This window comes from Zea mays, chromosome 8 (genome assembly GCF_902167145.1).
Source record: "Zea mays cultivar B73 chromosome 8, Zm-B73-REFERENCE-NAM-5.0, whole genome shotgun sequence".
Classification (NCBI taxonomy): domain Eukaryota; kingdom Viridiplantae; phylum Streptophyta; class Magnoliopsida; order Poales; family Poaceae; genus Zea; species Zea mays.
This window is the reverse complement of record NC_050103.1, coordinates 91,849,192-91,869,729: the sequence shown is the minus strand read 5'-3', so window position 1 is coordinate 91,869,729 and position 20,538 is coordinate 91,849,192.

Sequence of the window (20,538 nt, the reverse complement as noted above, 5' to 3'; positions counted from 1 at the left end):
ATCTGTCCACGATCCGGGCCGGCGCAGCACCTTTCCACGAGATTGTCCCTGGCAAGCGCGTCCTGCCCCTTGGGCAACTTGATTTGCCCGTCTGCTTCGAAACTCCCTCCAACTTCCGAAAGGAAACCCTCACTTTCGAGGTGGTCGGGTTTCGAGGGACCTATCACGCGGTGCTAGGAAGACCGTGCTACGCCAAGTTCATGGTCGACCCCAACTACACGTACCTCAAGCTCAAGATGCCAGGCCCTAGGGGAAACATCACCGTCGGTTCCACATACCGCCATTCTTACGAGTGCGACGTGGAATGCGTGGAGTATGCCAAAGCCCTCGCTGAGTCCAAAGCCCTCATCGCCGACCTGGATTGCCTCTCCAAAGAGGCGCCCGACGCGAAGCGGCACGCCAGCAACTTCGAACCAGCTGAGGCGGTTAAGTCCGTCCCTCTCGACCCCAGCAACGATGCCGACAAGAAAGTCAGAATCGGCTCTGAGATCAACCCCAAATAGGAAGCAGTGCTCGTCGACTTTCCCCGCGCAAACGCCGAAATTTTTGCGTGGAGTCCCTCAGACATGCCCGACATACCAAGGGATGTTGCCGAGCACTCACTGGACATCCGAGCCGGTGCCCGACCCGTGAAGCAGCACCTACGCCGTTTTGATGAAGAAAAGCGCAGGGCCATAGGCGAGGAGGTCCACAAGCTAATGGCTGCAGGGTTCATCAAAGAGGTATTCCATCCAGAATGGTTAGCTAACCCTGTGCTTGTAAAGAAAAAATGTGGGAATTGGAGGATGTGCGTAGACTACACTGGGTTAAATAAAGCATGTCCAAAGGTTCCCTACCCTCTGCCTCGCATTGATCAAATTGTGGACTCCACTGCTGGGTGTGAAACCCTGTCTTTCCTCGATGCCTATTCAGGCTATCACCAAATCAAGATGAAAGAATCCGACCAGCTCGCGACTTCTTTTATCACACCTTTTGGCATGTATTGTTATACTACTATGCCATTTGGCTTGAGGAATGTAGGTGCAACATATCAAAGGTGCATGAACCATGTGTTCGAGGAGCACATCGACAGAACGGTCGAGGCTTACGTCGATGACATCGTTGTCAAGACAAGGAAAGCCTCCGACCTCCTCTCCGACCTTGAAGTAACATTCAGGTGTCTAAGCGAAGGGCGTAAAATTCAATCCCGAGAAGTGTGTCTTCGGAGTCCCCCGAGGCATGCTCCTAGGGTTCATCGTCTCCGAACGAGGCATCGAGGCCAACCCGGAGAAAATCGCAGCCATCACCAACATGGGACCCATCAAAAATTTAAAAGGAGTACAAAGGGTCATGGGATGCCTTGCGGCTCTGAGCCGCTTCATCTCGCTCCTTGGCGAGAAAGGATTGCCCTTGTACCGCCTCTTAAGGAAGGCCGAGCACTTCACTTGGACTCCCAAGGCCGAAGAAGCCCTCTAGACTTAAAGGCACTCCTTACTAATGCGCCCATCTTGGTGCCCCCTGCTGCGGGAGAAGCCCTCTTGATTTACGTAGCCGCAACCACTCATGTGGTTAGCGCCACGGTCGTAGTCGAGAGACGAGAAGAGGGGCATGCACTGCTCATCCAGAGGCCGGTCTACTTCATCAGCGAGGTGCTATCCGAGACCAAGATCTGCTACCCACAAATCCAGAAGCTACTGTACGCAGTAATTCTAACACGGCGAAAGTCGCGACACTACTTCGAGTCTCATCTGGTGACTGTGGTGTCATCCTTCCACCTGGGAGAGATCATCCAGTGCTGAGAGGCCTCGGCCCTCGGGTAGGATAGCAAAATGGGCAGTGGAACTCATGGGGGAAACACTTTCATTCGCTCCTCAGAAGGCCATAAAGTCCCAAGTCTTGGCAGACTTCCTGGCTGAATGGGTCGACACCCAATTGCCGACAGCTCCAATCTAGGCCGAACTTTGGACCATGTACTTCGATGGGTCGCTTATGAAAACCGGAGCAGGTGCAGGCTTGCTCTTCATCTCACCCCTTGGGAAACATGTGCGCTACGTGATACGCCTCCATTTTCCGGCGTTAAACAACGTGGTCGAATACAAGGCCTTGGTTAATGGGTTCCGCATCGCCATCGAGCTAGGGGTTCGACGCCTCGACGCTCATGGCGACTCACAGCTTGTTATTGACCAAGTCATGAAGAACTCTCACTGCCGCGATCGGAAGATGGAGGCCTACTGCGACGATGTTCTGCGCTTGGAAGATAAGTTCTATGGGCTGGAACTCAACCATGTTGCTCGACGGTACAACGAGACTGCAGATGAGCTGGCTAAAATAGCCTCGTGGCGGACGATGGTTCCCCCGAACGTCTTCTCCAGGGACATATATCAACCATCCGTCAAACTCGACGATGCGCCCGAACTCGAGGAGACCTCGGCCCAGCCCGAGGTACCCTCGGCCGCCGAGGGTGAGGCCCTGCGCGTCGAGAGAGAGCAGAACGGGGTTACGCCAAACCTAAACTGGCAGACCCCATACCTGGAATATCTCCTTCGAGGAGAGCTGCCCCTCGACAAGACCGAAGCTCGGCGACTGGCTCGGCGCGCCAAGTCATTCGTTTTACTAGGTGATGAAAAAGAGTTATACCACCGCAGCCCCTCAGGCATTCTCCAACGATGCATATCCGTCGCCCAAGGACAAGAGTTGTTACAGGAAATACACTCGGGGGCTTACGGTCACCATGCAACACCTCGAGCCCTCGTAGGTAATGCTTTCCGACAAGGGTTCTACTGGCCGACCATGGTGGCCGACGCCACTAGGATTGTGCGCTCCTACCGAGGGTGTCAATTCTATGCGAGACGGATGCACCTGCCCGCTCAGACCCTACAGACAATACCTATCACTTGGTCGTTTGCCGTGTGGGGTTTGAACCTCGTCGGTCCCTTGCAGAAGGCACCCGGGGCTTCACGCACCTGCTGGTCGCCATCGACAAATTCTCCAAGTGGATCGAAGTCCGACCCTTAACCAGCATCGGGTCCGAGCAGGCGGTGGCGTTCTTTACAAATATCATCCATCACTTTGAGGTCCCAAACTCCATCATCACCGACAATGGCACGCAGTTCACTGGGAAAAAGTTCCTAGACTTCTACGAAGGCCACCACATCCGTGTGGACTAGGCCGTCGTAGCTCACCCAATGACAAATGGGCAGGTGGAGCGTGCCAATGGCATGATTTTGCAGGGACTAAAACCAAGGATCTACAACGACCTCAACAAGTTTGGCAAGCGGTGGATAAAAGAACTACCCTCGGTGGTTTGGAGTCTGAGGACGACGCCGAGCCGGGCCACGGGCTTCTCGCCGTTTTTCCTAGTCTATGGGGCCGAGGCCATCTTACCCACGGACTTGGAATACGGTTCCCCGAGGACAAAGGCCTACGATGACCAAAACAACCAGACCAGCCGAGAGGATTCATTGGACCAGCTGGAAGAGGCTCGGGACGTAGCCTTACTGCACTCGGCGCGATACCAGCAGTCTCTGAGACGCTACCACGCCCGAAGGATTCGGCCCCGAGGCTTCCAAGTGGGAGATTTGGTGCTTCGGCTACGACAAGACGCCCGAGGGCGCCACAAGCTCACTCCTCCCTGGGAAGGGCCGTTCATCATCGCCAAAATTTTGAAGCCCGGGACATACAAGCTGGCCAACGATCAAGGAGAGGTCTACAGCAACGCTTGGAACATCGAACAACTACGTCGCTTCTATCCTTAAAATGTTTCAAGTAGTTCATGTATCTCGCTTTCTTTACATGTATAAATAAAGTCTAACCATCAAGGAAGGATCAGCCTTGCCTCGGCAAAGCCAGACCCTCCCTCGGGGGCTAGAAGGGGGAACCCCCTCTGCGTCAAAATTTTCCTCAGAAAAGTTTTCTACCAAAACGACTTTCGTGCTTTTCGACTATATCAATAGCGGAATCCTAAAAATGACGAGAGGAACCTTAAACGGCAAGGCCGACCGAGCTGAGGGACTCCTACGCCTCCGGGATACGGATACCTCACTCATCACCTTCCGCGAAAAGTAACTCGCGCTCGGATAAGTGATTATGCTACCGAGGAACAAGTCCTAACGCACGAAACAAGAGGAAAGAAAACACAGCTTTATACTCTAACGCTAAAAATGTTTAGGCCTCAGCGGCCGCAAGAAACATATGCATACTTAAAACAAACTGTTCCTACAGGCTCAGGTATCGGCAGGGGGAGGAGCAGCACCCTCGGTGTCGTTTCCACCCTCGGCGGAATCTGGCCTGACCTCGGACGGTGACACGGGCGGAAGGATCTCCACCTCAAAGGAGGAAGCCAGCGCCGCGCTTGGGCCCTCGACAGCCGCGCCAAGCCTTTGGACCTCGGCTAAGGCGGCCTCCTCTTCGTCGGGTAAGCAGTACCCCTCGCTGACCCGCTCCAGATCCACGTCGTAGTGGGAAGTGAGGACGGCGAAGGCCCGCCTAACGCCGTGGTGCAGCGCCCCGTGGAGTCTTCTGCGCACATGGCCGTCCAAGGCCCGCAGGTGACTCTGGGGGGAGCTACCCGAGGGGACATCGTCAAGGCCAAATGCCCGGCAAAAGGCCAAGATAGCCTCGGACATGGTCATGCGCTCGGCCTCCTTCTGCTCAGCCGCCTGGGCAAGCGCCTTGCAGTTCTTGACAGACTCGTTAAGAGCCATCTCGAACCCTTAAGACAATCAGACAATATTCTTCAGACATGAGGAGAAGAATGAAGACAAAAAATAAAGTCATAAAGCAGACAAAACAGACCTTCGGCCCAGGCACGCTGCTGTGAAGCCACGGCTTGGGCAGACTGGGCAGACCCGACGGCCACGGCCAGGCCCTCCGCAAGGGTCCCGGCCCGAGCGGACGCCTCGGCTAGCCGCTCCGTAGCCTCAGCCAGCTGTCTCCCAAGGGCCTCAGCCCGGCTCACGGCCTCGGCAGCTTGGCTCCGGGATTGGTCCCGCTCGCTGGTGACCTGGCCAAGCTTTAGCTGCCGCTGCTGCATCTCCTTGGCCTGGGAAGCCACCTGCTCCCGGGCCGACGAAGCCTCTGTTCGTGCCGACGCCGCCTCTGCCTGCGCCGCCGCTGCCTCTGACTTCAGCTCATCACAGAGCAGCCGAAGGTCTGCCACCTCGGCGCTCCGTTGGGCAAGGCGCTCATTGGCCTCGGTAAGCGCGGCCCACTGGGACCGTAGCGAATCCCAGAAGTCGCTCTCGCGGCGGATGAACAGCGACTTAGCGGTGCTCACGTTCGCAAGTTCCTGAGGGAGGAAAACAGGATATCACAAAGAATGCCCTGGTCACGCGAGGTGTACGTCTAAATCCTTACCTGGAAGACCCTGGGGACATCCCTAGAAAGGATTTCCATGGTCGACCGCAGCGACCTCATCGCCGCCTCGGTATATTCACGGAAATTATTCCGAGACTGCTCCTCCAACTCATCGTTGAGGGAGAGGAGGGGCTCCAAGGTGTCGCGGCTCCAGAACAGAAGCGGCTGCCCACACCACTCATTGGGATTGAGCTGTGTGGGGATGAGGCCGCTGCTCCCCAAGACGGGCCACGGTTCTGTGCGCCCCTCGATCGAGGCGTCGGGTCCCCCTGCAGTCGATGCACCGGGTACCACCGCAGTCGACGTACCGGGCCTCCCCTCGGCCAGGGTGACAGGCCTCCGCTCACCAACCTCGGCAACGACGGTCGTCCTCTCCTCATGGTCGAGTATGGGGAGGTCGGGGATGACCAGGGGCGGAGGCGCCTCAGCCATCCCGACATCGGCGGCAACGAGCGGCTCCGCGGGCGAATCGGCGACGGCCCCGGCGAGAATTGATGCCGGCGCCGGCAACAAGACAGGCAGGCTTGGAGCCGCGGCCGCGTCAACGGCCTCCCCCGGCATGATGGCCGCTCCAACAGGGGGGTCAACCTGGGAGGCTTGCCCTAGGGCAACCCGTGCCGCCTGGGCCCCCCAGCCGGAGGGCGCCTTGTGCGGAGGCCAGCCAACCGGCGTGGCGCGCCGCAGCACCGGCTGTAGAGGTCGGCCTCGTCTTAAGGTCCTTCGTGGGGGCTAGACCAGCCGAGCCCTGCCTACGCTTGCTGAAAGAGAGAGAGGGCAAGTTCAAGACACACAGCGAAAAAACCAAAATAGAGGTTCCCTCAGATACTTACCCACTCCGGGGCAAGGCCAATCGTGCCTGCGGGGAGACCCCTCGGGCCCCAGTCTTCGCAGGCGCTGCCGAGGGTTGCCCCGCTGCTGGCTTCGACGCCGCTTCCACCTCGGACGCCTGCGGCGCCGTGGGGGCGGCCTGCCCAGGCGTAGTCACGGCGGCCGGGGAACCAACCCCCTATACGGCCGACACAGGCGCTTGCTCTTGGGGGATATGTGGTTCGGCCTGACCCCCCGAAGTCACCTCGATTATCTCGGCCAAGGGGTCAAGTACCCCCTCGGCCCGCCTTCGCTCCTTGGACCGGGACCCCAGCATCCCGGCCCCAAATGTTGGTGGCGTCAGCCCACCTAGATGCTGGCTTGACGACCTCTGGCCCAGCCTCGGCTCCGGACTGAGGCCAAGTTGGGCCGCCATGTCATCATCTTCATCATCATCATCATCATCGTCATCATCGTCGTCGAGTGTGTCCGACGACGACTCCAACGGGAGCCCGTCCCTTGCTTGCCTCCGACGGCGCTTCTCCAAGGCTTCCCGAGCTCGCATCCTCTCGCGAGCTTGGGCCTTTTCCACGTCCTTCTTCTCCTTGTCCCTCTCCACGGCAAGCCTACGCGCGGTTCGGTCCGCCGCGTCCTCCGGGACAGGTGGCAGGGAGAGCTTAAAACTCCTGAACCCCTAGGGACGAACGAAAATCCCAACAGTGAGAGCTAAAAACATAAAAAACTCAGCGCAAAACAGGAGGAGGACCGGACACTTACCAGGGACACATACCCACGGTCGGGACGCATCGGGGGCTGGCTGAGAGCGCCAGCATCCAGCCTCCCTATCGTACCCGCTACCCGCCTGAGGAGGTTGTCGGCGGAGAGGGGGGTCGAGGACATCCACGAACCCTTCAAATCGACCCCCGGCTTCATCTCCGAAAGCCGCAACCACCGCTCTGCCAAGGGGAGCACTCTCCGGCGATGGATAGCGGCGATGACCCCCACAGCGGTAACACCCTCGGCTTGTAACTTCTGCAAGGCACAGAGAATGGGCTGGAGCTTCTCCTGGTTCTCGCGGGTGGCCCCTCAGCGCCAGTTATCACCGGCGGTGGTCACCACTCGTTGAGAAAACGGCGGAAGCATCCCGTCGTCATTCCGGAGATAAAACCACCGGTTCTGCCACCCCTTGTTCGAAGATACAAGGGAGGCGGGGATGTACTGCGCTGCCCGCCCCGACCTCAGCTGGAGGGTGCAGCCGCCAGCCCGCACCGCCATACAGACCTTCTTCACGTCTGTCAATGCGGCGAAGAACTCCGCGGAGAAGAGATGGGTCCACAGGTCCCAGTGGGAGTCAATCACCAGAAACCCCTCACAAACCGCCGCGAAAATGGCCGCTTGCGCTATGGAGTTGGGGTTGAAATTATGCAGCTCCACCCCGTAGTAATGCGGGAGCGCCCACATGAAGCGGCTCGCCGGCATCCCAAACCCCCGCTCGTGGAAAGGGATGAAACTGACCACGTACCCGGCGGCGGAGTCGGGTCGGCCTCGCTCCCGGGGGCCATCCACACAGGTTGTGGCCCGCCAGAGAGAGTACGGAGCAAATCATCGATGACAAAGGCCTCCAGATCCTCCACGGTAACGGTGGAGAAAGGCCACGGGTCGCGCGGCGGAATGACGGTCGCCTTGTCAGCCATCACCGAGCAGGAGCGGTGGAGGCGGAGGGGATGAGGTGCACGGTTTTCTCTTCTCTGTCTACTCTCTTAGGTTGCGAAAACAAAAGCAGAAGGCAAGCACAGATGGCAGTGTAAAGAACCACTATTCACCCCGTTCTGACTACTGTGCCAACCACCAGGGTAAGACTAACAACAGTAAGTCACGGCCTCTCCCGAGTTCAGCCTCGGACGCAGCAGGGAACTCTGCCTCGCCCGACCCCAGGGCTCGGCCTCAGCCTCGGCCTCGGAGGAGGTCTCTGCCTCGCCCGACCTCAGGCCTCGACCTCGGGGGAAGGTCCCCGTCTCGCCCGACCTCAGCCTCGGCCTCGGAGGAGGTCTCCGCCTTGCCCGACCTCAGGCCTCGACCTCGGGGGAAGGTCCCCGTCTCGCCCGACCTCAGCCTCGGCCTCAGAAGGAGTCACATCCTCGCCCGACCTCAGCCTCGGCCTCAGGAGAAGTCTCTGTCTCGCCCGACCTCGGCCTCAGACCAACTACGCCACAGGGGATATATCATTACCCTACCCCTAGCTAGCTACCTCAGGCTACGAAGGAACAAGACCGGTGTCCCATCTAGATTACTCTGGTAACATGTAATGATGGTTCCCTGCGTGCGTCCATGATTCAATTGTTCTCAACTCTCTACGAAAGCAAAGAAACATCAACAGGACCCCGGGCCGCAATGCCAGCTGCGCTTCTACAGGGCTCAAGTACTTCTCCGCCAGCCACGTTAGCACATAGCTACACCCCCATTGTACAGCTGGACCATCTCCTTGTATCTATAAAAGGGGATGTCCAGTGCCTTCCTAAGAGAGGCAGGCAGAGTGGGAGAGATGCGGAGGAGGCTAACTCAGACACCTCACCTCAAGGCCGAACCCTCTCCCTCTCTCTCTCTCTCGCGACGCTTGTAACCCCTACTACGAGCACCCCGGTGCAAGATAATATAAGCCTCATCCTCCCTCTTGTGTTCCATCTTGCATCAACCCATCTGGGCAGAGACACGTAGCGACAAATTCACTAGTCGGTTGAGGGTCCTCGCGGGTCTGAAACGCCGACAAACCTTGCCCATTTCATGGTCATCCCACTTCGTGCTACCGAGGTTGCGCACTTGGTTGACCATCGTTTTGAGCCGATTGTACATTGCTTGTGGCTCCTCTCCTTTGTTGAGGACGAATCGACCGAGCTCTCCCTTGACCGTCTCGCACTTGGTGATTTTGGTCACCTCGTCCCATTCATGTGCCGTTTTGAGGATGTACCAAATTTCTTTGGCATTTTCAACCCTTGCACCTTATTATACTCCTCTTGACACAAGGAGGCGAGGAGTATAGAAGTTTCTTGGGAATTAAAATGCCTTATTTGGGAGGCCTCATTTGAGTCGTAGTCCTCGTCGCTAACGGTGGTGCCTACGCTCCAAACTCAACAATGTCCCATATGCTTTCGTGGAGTGAGGTTAGGTGATGCCACATTTTATCACTCCACATACAATAATCTTCACCATCAAAATATGGTGGTTTGCCTAGGGGTACGGAGAGTAGAGGAGCGTGTTTAGGAATACGAGGATAGCGAAGAGGCATCTTACTATACTTCTTACGCTCCTAGCGTTTCGAAGTGATAGACTCGGCGCCGGATGTGGAAGGTGATGAAGAGTCGACCTCGTAGTAGACCACCTTCTTCATTTTCTTTTTCTTCTTGTCACCCTTCCTATGTGACTTGATGGAGGAAGCGGAATCCTCCTTATACTTGTTGCCAGACTTTCTTGACGGAGTTTGTTCATTGTTCTTCCTTCCCGAGCCTTCAGCCTTATCGCCGGTGACTATCTCCCTCTTAGCGTGATCTCCCGACATCACTTCAAGTTGTTAGACTCTTAATGAAGCACCGAGCTCTGATACCAATTGAAAGTCACCTAGAGGGGGGTGAATAGGTGAAATCTTAATTTTACAAATTTAAACATGCACTAAGGCCGGAGTTAGCGTTAGAATTAAATCGGAGTGCGGAAGATAGTTTGCCTTGCTAAGAGTTGCTCAATTAATGTGGATAACCTTTGGGAGCAAACTTAAATCAATATGGGAAGGGAACTTTAGAGAGAGAAAATGGGGAAACAAATCAAGTGAAGATCAACATGAATGAACACGGTGATTTGTTTATCGAGGTTTGGTTCCAAAGAACCTAGTCCCCGTTGAGGAGGCCACAAAGGCCGAGTCTATTCCAACCCTTTCCCTCTCTTAATCGATCACACAGATTGGTCGAGTGCTTCTCCTTAATCACTTGGGTCACTAAGACCCCGAAAGGATCACCACGCACTTAGGTGTCTCTTGCAAGCTTTACAAAGCACTTGGAAGAATAAGAATGAGAAGGAGAAAGCAATCCAAGCAACAAGAGCAACAAAAGAACACAAATGATCCTCTCACAAGTCTCTAAGCAATAGAGTTGATTTTGGAGCTTGGAGTGGATTGAATGCTTTGATTGTGTCTTTGGAATGTTTGCCTTTGCTCTTGCAATGAATGTGAAGTTCAGAAAACTTGGATGACCTGAATGGGGGTGGTTGGGGGTATTTATAGCCCCAACCACTGTTCCAGCCGTTGTTGTCGATGGGCACACCGGACAGTCCGGTGGTGCACCGGACAGGGGACTGTTCACTGTCTGATGCCCGCCACGTCAGCATACCGTTGGGGTTTGGAGCTGTTGACCGTTGAATTCTTTTGTCCTCTTGCTGCACCGGACAGTCCGGTGGCACACCAGACATGTCTGGTGCGTTCTGACTTCGCTGCTCTGACTTCTGACTTCTGCACTGTGCGCTTTTACTGTTCATGCAGTCGACCGTTGGTGCATTTGACCGTTGCTCTGTTGGCTCACCGGACACTGTCAGGTGAATTATAGCGGAGCGACTCCAGGGAAAACCCCGAGAGCGACTAGTTGATGAGGTGCTCGGCCTGGGCACCGGACAGTGTCGGGTGCGCCACTGGCATCACCATTGTTAGTCTTTGCTCCAAAACTTGGTTGAGTCCCAACTTAGTTTCTTTATTGGTTTATGTTGAACCTTATGCACCTGAGATAAATGACATCTAAGAAAATTAGTTAGTCCACGTGATTTGTGATGGACGTCAAACACCAAAATTGGTTATAGGAAATGTTTTAAGCCCATTTCCCTTTCATCCTCCTCTACGGCGATAGTGGTGACGACGGAGAACACTTCCTCCTTACTCCCCGCCACACCCATTGTTCCGCTGCTATCTGCTCCATCGAAGGTACTCCTTCACATCGTTAGAGTCTCACTTTTCTATCTTTCTTCTCTATCTTCTCCGGTACCTAATATAGTACTAATATTCACTGTTGCATGCGCTGCCTTCGAGTAGCAGGCGATTTCGACAACGTGAAGCACGCCACTCTCACTGCCTCCTCGGTTGGGATTGATATTGCGTTCCATTTTTTATTCCCCATTTTCTGCATTACAGCGTATTTGGACACATTCGAAGGACTCGTTGTGCATTGACGCTTCAGCATGTGTTTGGTTTCGGAACGACGTGGGTTGGGTCGGAGCTGACCCATTTTTCTGAGTTAGGTCGGACCCGTTCATTGTTTGGTTTCAGTGACAGGTTGAACCTAGTTTCTTGTTTGATTACAGAGTTAAATTGGGTTAGAGCTTCACCGTCTCTTGTTTGTTTTGTGTTGAAGGATAAATTGAATATGGTCACCTTCCTAGTCATATTACCACACTCAGGATGATATCTTCAATTCAATAAGATGACATCATTCAAAATAAATGAAACGACACTATTTTAATATTTGAGGAATCCATAAGCATAAGATATAAATAAATTAAAACAATTATTGACTAAGTCATAAATTTTTAGTGACGAGGTCTCACTGTTATATTTTAGTCATAATTAAAGGAACATCCCAACAACATCAAGATGCATTTCAGTGAATTTGTACATTTGTCATCACTAGCAGGCTTGTCTAGACGGAGACGAACACTGACCTTTACCTATTCGACAACAGCACTAGCAAGGCTTGTAGGTTGTGCCTACTAGAGAACACGCCGACATTGGAGGGTAGACCAGCGGGGCACTGCCGATGGGAGGCGAGCAGGGGATTAACGTCGGAGGGTAGGCCGGCGGGGTCCCTCGTCCCAGTAGGCCGACAGTGGCGGCGCGCTCCTGTGCTAATCTCGAGTGGATAAGGCATGGGTGGCGAGAGTGGAGAGGAAGTGGGTCAAAATGGTTCGCTTGTTTTTGAGGAATCACTAGAACCCACATTTTTAATAAGTATTTCGATCCAGAACCAACCTAACCCGCGAGCCTTTTGATCCAAACACGAATTGGTGTGTGTTAAACCCGTTCCAACCCGCTAACCAAACACACCCTTAGATATCCATATATTCCGACAAGGCACGTAAGATTTTATGACTTCAAATTTTTATTTGTTGGGAAAACAATCTACCACCTGCATCTACATGTTCTTGCTACAGTGAGTTGAAAACTAATTTTCTAGCGTAACTCTTAATTACATGACAAAAAAATTACTCCACTGTTCATCCTATTTTCAGTCAGGTATGCATTTCAATCTTACTCCTAAGATTATATTTCTTTGTCCATGGGGTCTTTTTCTAAGAAATTATATTCATTTCCCTTCTTGCTTTTAAAATCATATACGTATCTCGAGTTAGTTGTGTAACTCTGTTATTATTTACCTATATGTACCTATATCATTTTCACAAACATATATTCACATATTCTTGTTTCCTATATTTCAAAGCCAGTTCGAAACGGCCTCCTATCACCTAAAAAATTCACGCGTACGATTTGTAATCAACGGGGCATCGCCCTCCACTCCTCGATGAGCACTCTCCCTCCACGGTCTTGCCCCAGAACCTTCTCGATGCTTCCTCCTGCGCCCTCGCCCGCGAGGCCGCGCCCCATCGCTCGTATGGGCCGGCCTCTACTCCTTGGGTCGCCCGCACCAACCCTCCACCCCCTCCCCACCCCGCTCGCACCAACCCTGCGCCCTAGATGTTATTCCCCGCTCTAAATACTTGGTACATTTTTTACAATAAATTACATGTCACTTTATTTTTGCCCTACACCAATCTTCAAAAACTGAACAAGTTATTAGGAAAATGTATTAGCATCTAAAGGTTCAAATAAATGCATTATCAAAGACATATTTAATGGAGAGTTTAATAAAAGTAATTTGACATTGTAGATGTTGTTGGTTTGGTGCATTTTCCTATACATTTCATCAAAGATATAAAAATTTAAACTACGACAAAGCTAACTATAATTTGGTCTAGAGAGTATTATGTTTGTGTTCTATAAATGGTAGGTTGTTTATTGAGTTACTTTTTTTTGTTTGCACTGACTGATGACTGCCCTTGTGTTGTAGGGATGCATGTAATGGTTATTTGTGCATACTTTGCAGCAGAGTCTAGAGAGAATTATCTAGCTATCAAGGTGCCATATTCCTAGCTTATCATGTCTGGCTTTGTCTTCTTGTATGCCTTTTTTCAATTGTTTACCAAGTATTTGTGCTCCTCTGTTTGTTGCCATTTACTAAGAATTGGAGGTTCTCTTTCTGTTATCTTTGTTCTTTAATATTATTGCAAACCTCATTCCGAGGGATCCTATGTGCGCATATACATTGTTATCTCTACATTTTGCTTTTGTGTGAAACCGTCTATGGCAAAATTAAATAACTACAATTTGGACGACACTGTTTGTTGCTATATCATGTTCGATACGATTGTTAGCCACTCTTTTGATTGAAAACATATAGCAGTTAATCTGAAGAGTAAGGACTACATGAATCTTGTATTATTATGCTACAAAGGGTGTCTCAAACATTAGTTGAGTTCTAATCTTGATGTCTCTGCTAATTATGGTATATCTGGTTTATGATCTGACAGATTTGCTTTTTGGCATCACTAAACATCTTTTCTTTCTTGTCTCTGCAGACCGAAGACTTTGTTGAAGCACCCTACAGTTTTTTCATGGTTGTATTCCGACGCTTATTTCTGACACGCCTTTGTCTCATTCATTTTTTTAATGTGAGGCTTGTGTTTTTTTTGGAATTTGGTTCCAAGAAGGCCACCAAGGGAAACACACCAAACAAGGGAAGAAACAAGTTCTGGAAGAACATTAACCTTGGTTTGAAGACACCCACGTAAGCTATTGGAACTCAGAATTTCTTTTCTTGTCCAGCTGATGTTTCTGTTAGATTGTTAGCCTATACGAAGCTATGCTATGAAGAAACCAGATCACACATGTAGTACATGTCTGTTTTCAAAATGATAAGATTACTAATTTATTATTAACTTAGTTGTGCGGTTATAATGCATGATGATTGATTGGTGCTATCTATAATAATTACCTTGTTGCAATTAAAAAGAAGAAACACGTGCTTTCTATTTTGTATAGAAATAGCAAAGTTGCATGCTGAAATCGTTTAGGAGTTCTACATTCACCATTGATTACATGCATTTTTCATGTTTCCATATTAATAGAATAAGAATAACTACGAACAAAGAACCTGATAAAAGTGATAAATAAACACTACTGGAATCGATGGCTTTGCCGAGTGCCTGAAGCACTCGGCAAAGCCTTAAAAACACTCGGCAACGACTTTGCCGAGTGTCACACTCGGCAAAGAGGGCTCGACACACAGTGCATCAGCAAAGCCTTCTTTGCCGAGTACTTTTTCTCAGGCACTCGGCAAAGAGGTTTGCCGAGTGCCAGTGGGCACTCGACAAAGAAAAGCAGCCATTACAGCGCCGGGTGACGGAGACGGCGTCTTTGCCGAGTGTCCCAGGTGACACTCGGCAAAGGAGTTACCTTTGCCGAGTGTCTGCCTGACAGCACTCGACAAAGAATCCGTCAGAGGGGTCCCCATGTCAGGTACTTTGCCGAGTGCTTGGTATGGCACTTGGCAAAGCGTGCTTCTTTGCCGAGTGCTAGAGCCATTACACTCGGCAAAGAACCTATACCGGTGCCCAGGTCTTGGTTCTTTGCCGAGTGCTATGGTTCTGACACTCGGCAAAGAGGTGCTTTGCCGAGTGTTACACTCGGCAAAGTTACCAGTACACACCTTTTTTATTTGTTTTCCCTATTCCATCCAAACAAACAAAAGATATTTCATAGATCATCATAGACATATATAGCCAACACAAACAGTATTACACAAATTCTGACATAAGTATTCAACATAAGTTGAGAGGTTCTCAACACAAACAATATTAACAGAAGTTTAGAAGTATCAACACAAGTTCACAAGCTCTGACAAGTATTCAACATAAGTATTGTGTTCGAAACACTAAAAACATAACTCTCATGGAGGTGGGCGGTTGGATTGGTGTTGCGTTGGGCTGAACCCTTCATGAGGGTTGTTGGATGCCACCCCAGATTGGCGCTGCACAAAGAAGAGATTGCATGTGTTATACCATATGCATTACCAACATGTAACTACAATTTTGATACTCACAGAAGTATGGAACAGTGCAGGGTCAACTGCAGGGAACAATGGAGGTGGCGGAGCGAAACCCTGTGTGGCGCCAAGGCTCTGCATGTACTGGAACATCTCTGCCATCCTCTGATCAGCCGTCGCTCGCTCCGCCATTATCCTCGCCTCCATCTCTTGACGTTCCCTCCTCTCTTCTTCTAGTTGGGTCTGTAATATTACAAGCCAACGTTATAGTAACTCAAAGAGAAGGTATATAACTCAAGGAAGGACGAGTTACAGAAGCACTAACCTCGAGTTGCTTTATGCGATGCTGTGAGCTGTCGTGCCGAGGTCGTATGGCTGGACTCGAGCCCGTGCTCCTTGCTCGCACATGAGACAGAGTGGGAGTGGAGGACGAGTCGATTGCCCCATCGGCAATCCAGTACCGCCCATGTCTCTTGCCTCCTCCGACTCTCATGAGCACATCAGGGTCGATCGGCTCGGTGCTCGGATCATAATCTGGGCCATGGACCTCATGCGCCATGGCGGTGTAGTCATGAAGGCGGCTGTAGACGGTGGGGTTGGTGTAGGCCTCGGACCCGTCATCCGGGTTGTAGGTGACGTCGGACATCGCCTTGCCCTTAAGGGCCATAGCATAGGCCGAGAAGGTGGAGCAAGGCCGTCCACCATGTGACGCCGACTGCAAGAAAACCAACAAGATAGTTAGAAATAATATCTAATCCAGTGCTATATACCTAAATAAAAAAGAGGGTGTACCCATGCTTCGACATATTGGCCCAGGCTCCGGTTGCCTTGGTGGTGGGAGGGACCTTGCATCATCATACGTCGTTCCCGGCTAGCGTTGTGCGCCTCGTCCCACTCAGCCGAACACCACCTATCCACCATCTGCTCCCAGCACAGAGGATGTGCGGTGCACCAATTTGGAATCATCTACAAAGTAAACACGTAAAGTGCATATCAGAAGATAAAATAAAATTCATGCATGGAGTACTGGTACCAAACATGCATGACTTTACCTGCAGGTACTGGTCCTTGGTCAACGACATGGTTCGGGCTTGCTGCTTGGTCACCTTCTCCCCAAGGACGGAGCCGTGGTAGGTGACGATGGCCTGGATTTGGGCCTCATAGTGCATGTCCACGACGAGCTTCTTACAGCTCATGGTGGCCACCACATCCGCCCTAGCCTCGTATCCAGCTTTGCATCTGAAGAAATCCTGCATACAAAAACGATGTATCCATACATTATTTCAAGAATTTGCAACGAATGCGACATATTTTACATTAACTAAGACTTACCCACATCTCTTCCATGCAAAATTGTGATGCAGTATGTGTAGAAACCTAAGAGATCTACACATGAAATCTTAGAGTTTCAATGTGGATCTCTTAGGTTTCTACACATAGTGCGTCACAGTTTTCTCGAAACCTTATCAAATTTTTATCACAGCCTCTACATATGATATCATGACACGTGGACAAGTTTCATGATTTTCTGACTTTGTTTGTGTTTTATACAATTTTTAAACATGTGGATGGCAAGTTCACGGCCATGTTTAGTGAGCATGTTGCTCGAAGTTTCCGGTCCACTCCTGAAATCGGTCGTAACTTGTGCTAAATAACATGTGTATCATTTTTTCATGCACGATTATCCAAGTTTCTAGTGACTTGCAGTTCAAATCTAAATTTTCCGAAGAAATTCAAATAAACGAACTAAATCTACTAGCTATTGAAAACACTATTATAATTATCCCAAAATGGTATATGTAGGTCTACATAGTGTAGGAACATACCACAAAAAGTTTGGTGGCCAAAATAAAAAAATAAAAATATGCTTTGTCGAGTGTCAACAGAAGACACTCGGTAAAGACCCTCTTTGCCGAGTGCCAGATATTTGACACTCAACAAAGAATATGCTTTGCCGAGTGCCGGCTTTCGGCCCTCGGCAAAGGCTGACGGCCGTCAGCTGTAGACGGCCGCTAACGGCCCTTTGCTGAGCGCCATCGTTGCCGAGTGTTTGCCGCTCGGCAAAGCAGTCTTTGTCGAGTGTTTCTCTGCGCCGAGTGTCCCGCACTCGGTAAACAAGCTCTTTACCGAGCGCAGGACTTTGCCGAGTGCGGCTCTCGGCAAAGCTTTATTTGCCGAGTGCCCGATAAAAAGCACTCGGCAAAGGCCCGGATTCCGGTAGTGAAAGTGTCAGATGTGATGGATCCGATCATATCTTCTTTAAAAGTGGAGTATTGTGATTTGAACTTTAAATGTATTTTTTAATAGCTCACTCATTTCATTTTATACCAGCAGCATAAAACTCTCATTGATAGGTAAAAAGGTTGAAGCTCTTCAATCTCCTCCAAAGTGGTAAGCTTTTGTACAGTTAACTCCCTACCTATCAGCTCATATATAATTACTTACCAAAAGTATATATACATACCATTAATACCATTGTATACAAAAAAATACTTTTGATACATATGTATAACATTATTAACACTATTTGTTTGTACACATACTTTTAAAATTATAAAAATTGTATGTTTCGTTTAACAAGATCAAAAGGATTCTACAGACCAAAAGGACCCCATGAATGATAGATGCAACCACATCAAACCCATAAAAAAGCTCTTACCCGCAGTGTCTCAGCTTTTGTTGTCAATCTTAGGCTATGCGCAACGGTTACCGCGCGCTGCCCCCTCCCCTACGTGTAGGGCTGCAGTGCAATGCTAGAAGCTCCAGCGGTGCCCCCTCCGTTGCCCCCTAAACAGCGATAAGTTCCTCTCTCCCTCCCGTTCTGGCGTTTTCTCTAAACGTTGTAGCTTTCTTGACTTTTATGTCTACTATTAATTGTTGGTTTAGAAAAAAATGATAATAAATAATAAATAGATATATAAAATGATATTTTATGGTTGTAGTGGGTATAGGGGGAGAATTTAGGGGGAACCGCTACGGAAGGAAGTAAAATAGAGGGTGGAATCTGGGTGACATGTCGAAAAAGCGAGGTATAGAGGACAAAATTTAGAGGGAGTTGTTGCAGATAGCCTTACCATTTTGTAACCAAAATACCAAATACAATGAATGCACAATTAGATAACCCTTCACACATTCTACTAAATGCAGCTAATGCACTTCAACTTATATTTATTTTAGACAATGACCCACTTAAATATGGCTTGAAGACTATGTATGTCATCGTTTTATTTCTAGATACAATACATGCATATACAGTTAGGTGTTAGCCCTTATATCATGCTACCTACTAATTGAAGATAACCGACAAATATAATCTATATATTTTTTGATAATGAACAATATCAAACCAATATTAATATTTAAACCTTCCCTTTATTTGCATAAAAAGAGAATATTAATGTTACATTATACCTATACCTCCATGTATAACATCGTTTTACACATAAAAATTTGTAGCATCACAAAAGAATAATAATAACGCACGTTGGACGCGCGTCAAACATTAGTACATATAATTGTGTGCACTCTAGGATAATTTCCACGGGGCACATATCCTGACCCCGTTTGATCTGCTTATCCAAATGCCAACAAGATGGGTGAATGTCACACCCGGGTTTGAGGGGCACCAAGACCCGAGCGCGAACATAATCACCAGGTGTGTTGGGACCAAGTCTCACACATATGATGAATCATGACACAGGATCGAATGTCACATCTTTACTACATAATAGGAATTCTATACAAAATAAATAAATAATTACATTATAAGGAGACAACGGTCCAGCAACCCAAAGTTGACTGGGAGAAGACGGCCTAGACCTCTCACGAACTCATCACAGCATCCTCCATGCGCCTTATCATGTGGTACTTGTTCTTGACCTGTGGGGGTGTGAGACAGCAAGAGTGAGCTCACATACGTTCATCGCTCAACAAGTTGTGGGGAATAATGTGCATGAACTCGCCAAAGGTGGGAGCTCACGTGAAGTGTAAGGCTTACCAAAGAGGATGGTTAGAGCTGAGCATTGCTTTTAAAGTTGGTCAAAATTTTATTAGCAATTACTAAGTATAAGTAAATACCAACCCAATTAAGTAGTAGAACAAAAGTAACAACATCACCTGCGATGCAATGCATATGACAAATTGAATTTAGTTCCATAATTTAATCATCAGAGAGTCCTGAGCTGCTCATGACCGTGAGCTCGGCTAGTATACCAGTTTTACACTCTGCAGAGGTGGTACCCTTTACCCACAAGTCATGTTACCCATCTGCCAAGGGATCGCGACTTCCCATACACCTCTACCGAGGAGGCGAGGCAGGGTAACACTACGAGGCCTTTACAAAGTTCCACTAGCTTCAGAAAACCCGCTACAGTTTATAGGAAGCTCCAATGCAGGGTTCTTGCCTGACCGCCATCGCAGCAAAATCAACCAAGGACCTCCCTACACTGACCACTCCCCTACTGCCCTTGCCCATTTCGGGTAAGGTAGTCCTCCACTAGCTTTCCTAATTAATCAGCCAAGGGCGTCCATAAACCCTTGTGGTGGCACGTGTTTCTCAAGTTAAGCTCTATGTTCCAATTAACATTAATGATCTTGACATGAACATAAATAGAATAACAAAATAACTGGAACATAGATATGATAAATAATTATCCCAAATCCATGTAAAGCAATAGCAAACTACCCAAGTGATTCAGGGGTAAACAAGGTAATGAGATAAACAATCTAGGGTAACCTATTGGGTCCCATCAAAATTAACCTATGCATGAATAAATGATATTAAAGAACATTATTGGGTAAAAAGTGGTCAAGGGCACAACTTGCCTGACACTTGAGATTCCAGTTACCAGGGTGATTCTTCAGATCCTCGTGACCGCACTGCTAGTCGTAGCAATACAAACAAACATGGTATAAACAAAATTAACATCACATCAAACATGAGTACAAACTGAATAATAATAATCTACACGTTGCTACGAGGTCGTGGGAACGAGACCACTAAAATCGGAGTTACGGTCACCGAGTTATGATTTTATGTAGTTATTAAGTACCTAGAATAAAGTAATTTATGTGAATAATTTTAAATCAAGTTTCACGGTTAGATAAAGGTACTAGGTGATAAACAATACTTAAACAAAATTAATTCCACTAGAATGAATCAATTTGGAGTAATGGATTTTAAGTTATGAATTTCTGAAGGTTTTATGTGTTTGTACAAGATTAAATAAGATATAAATTTTATTGTGACTTTCATGTCAAAACAATGGTACTA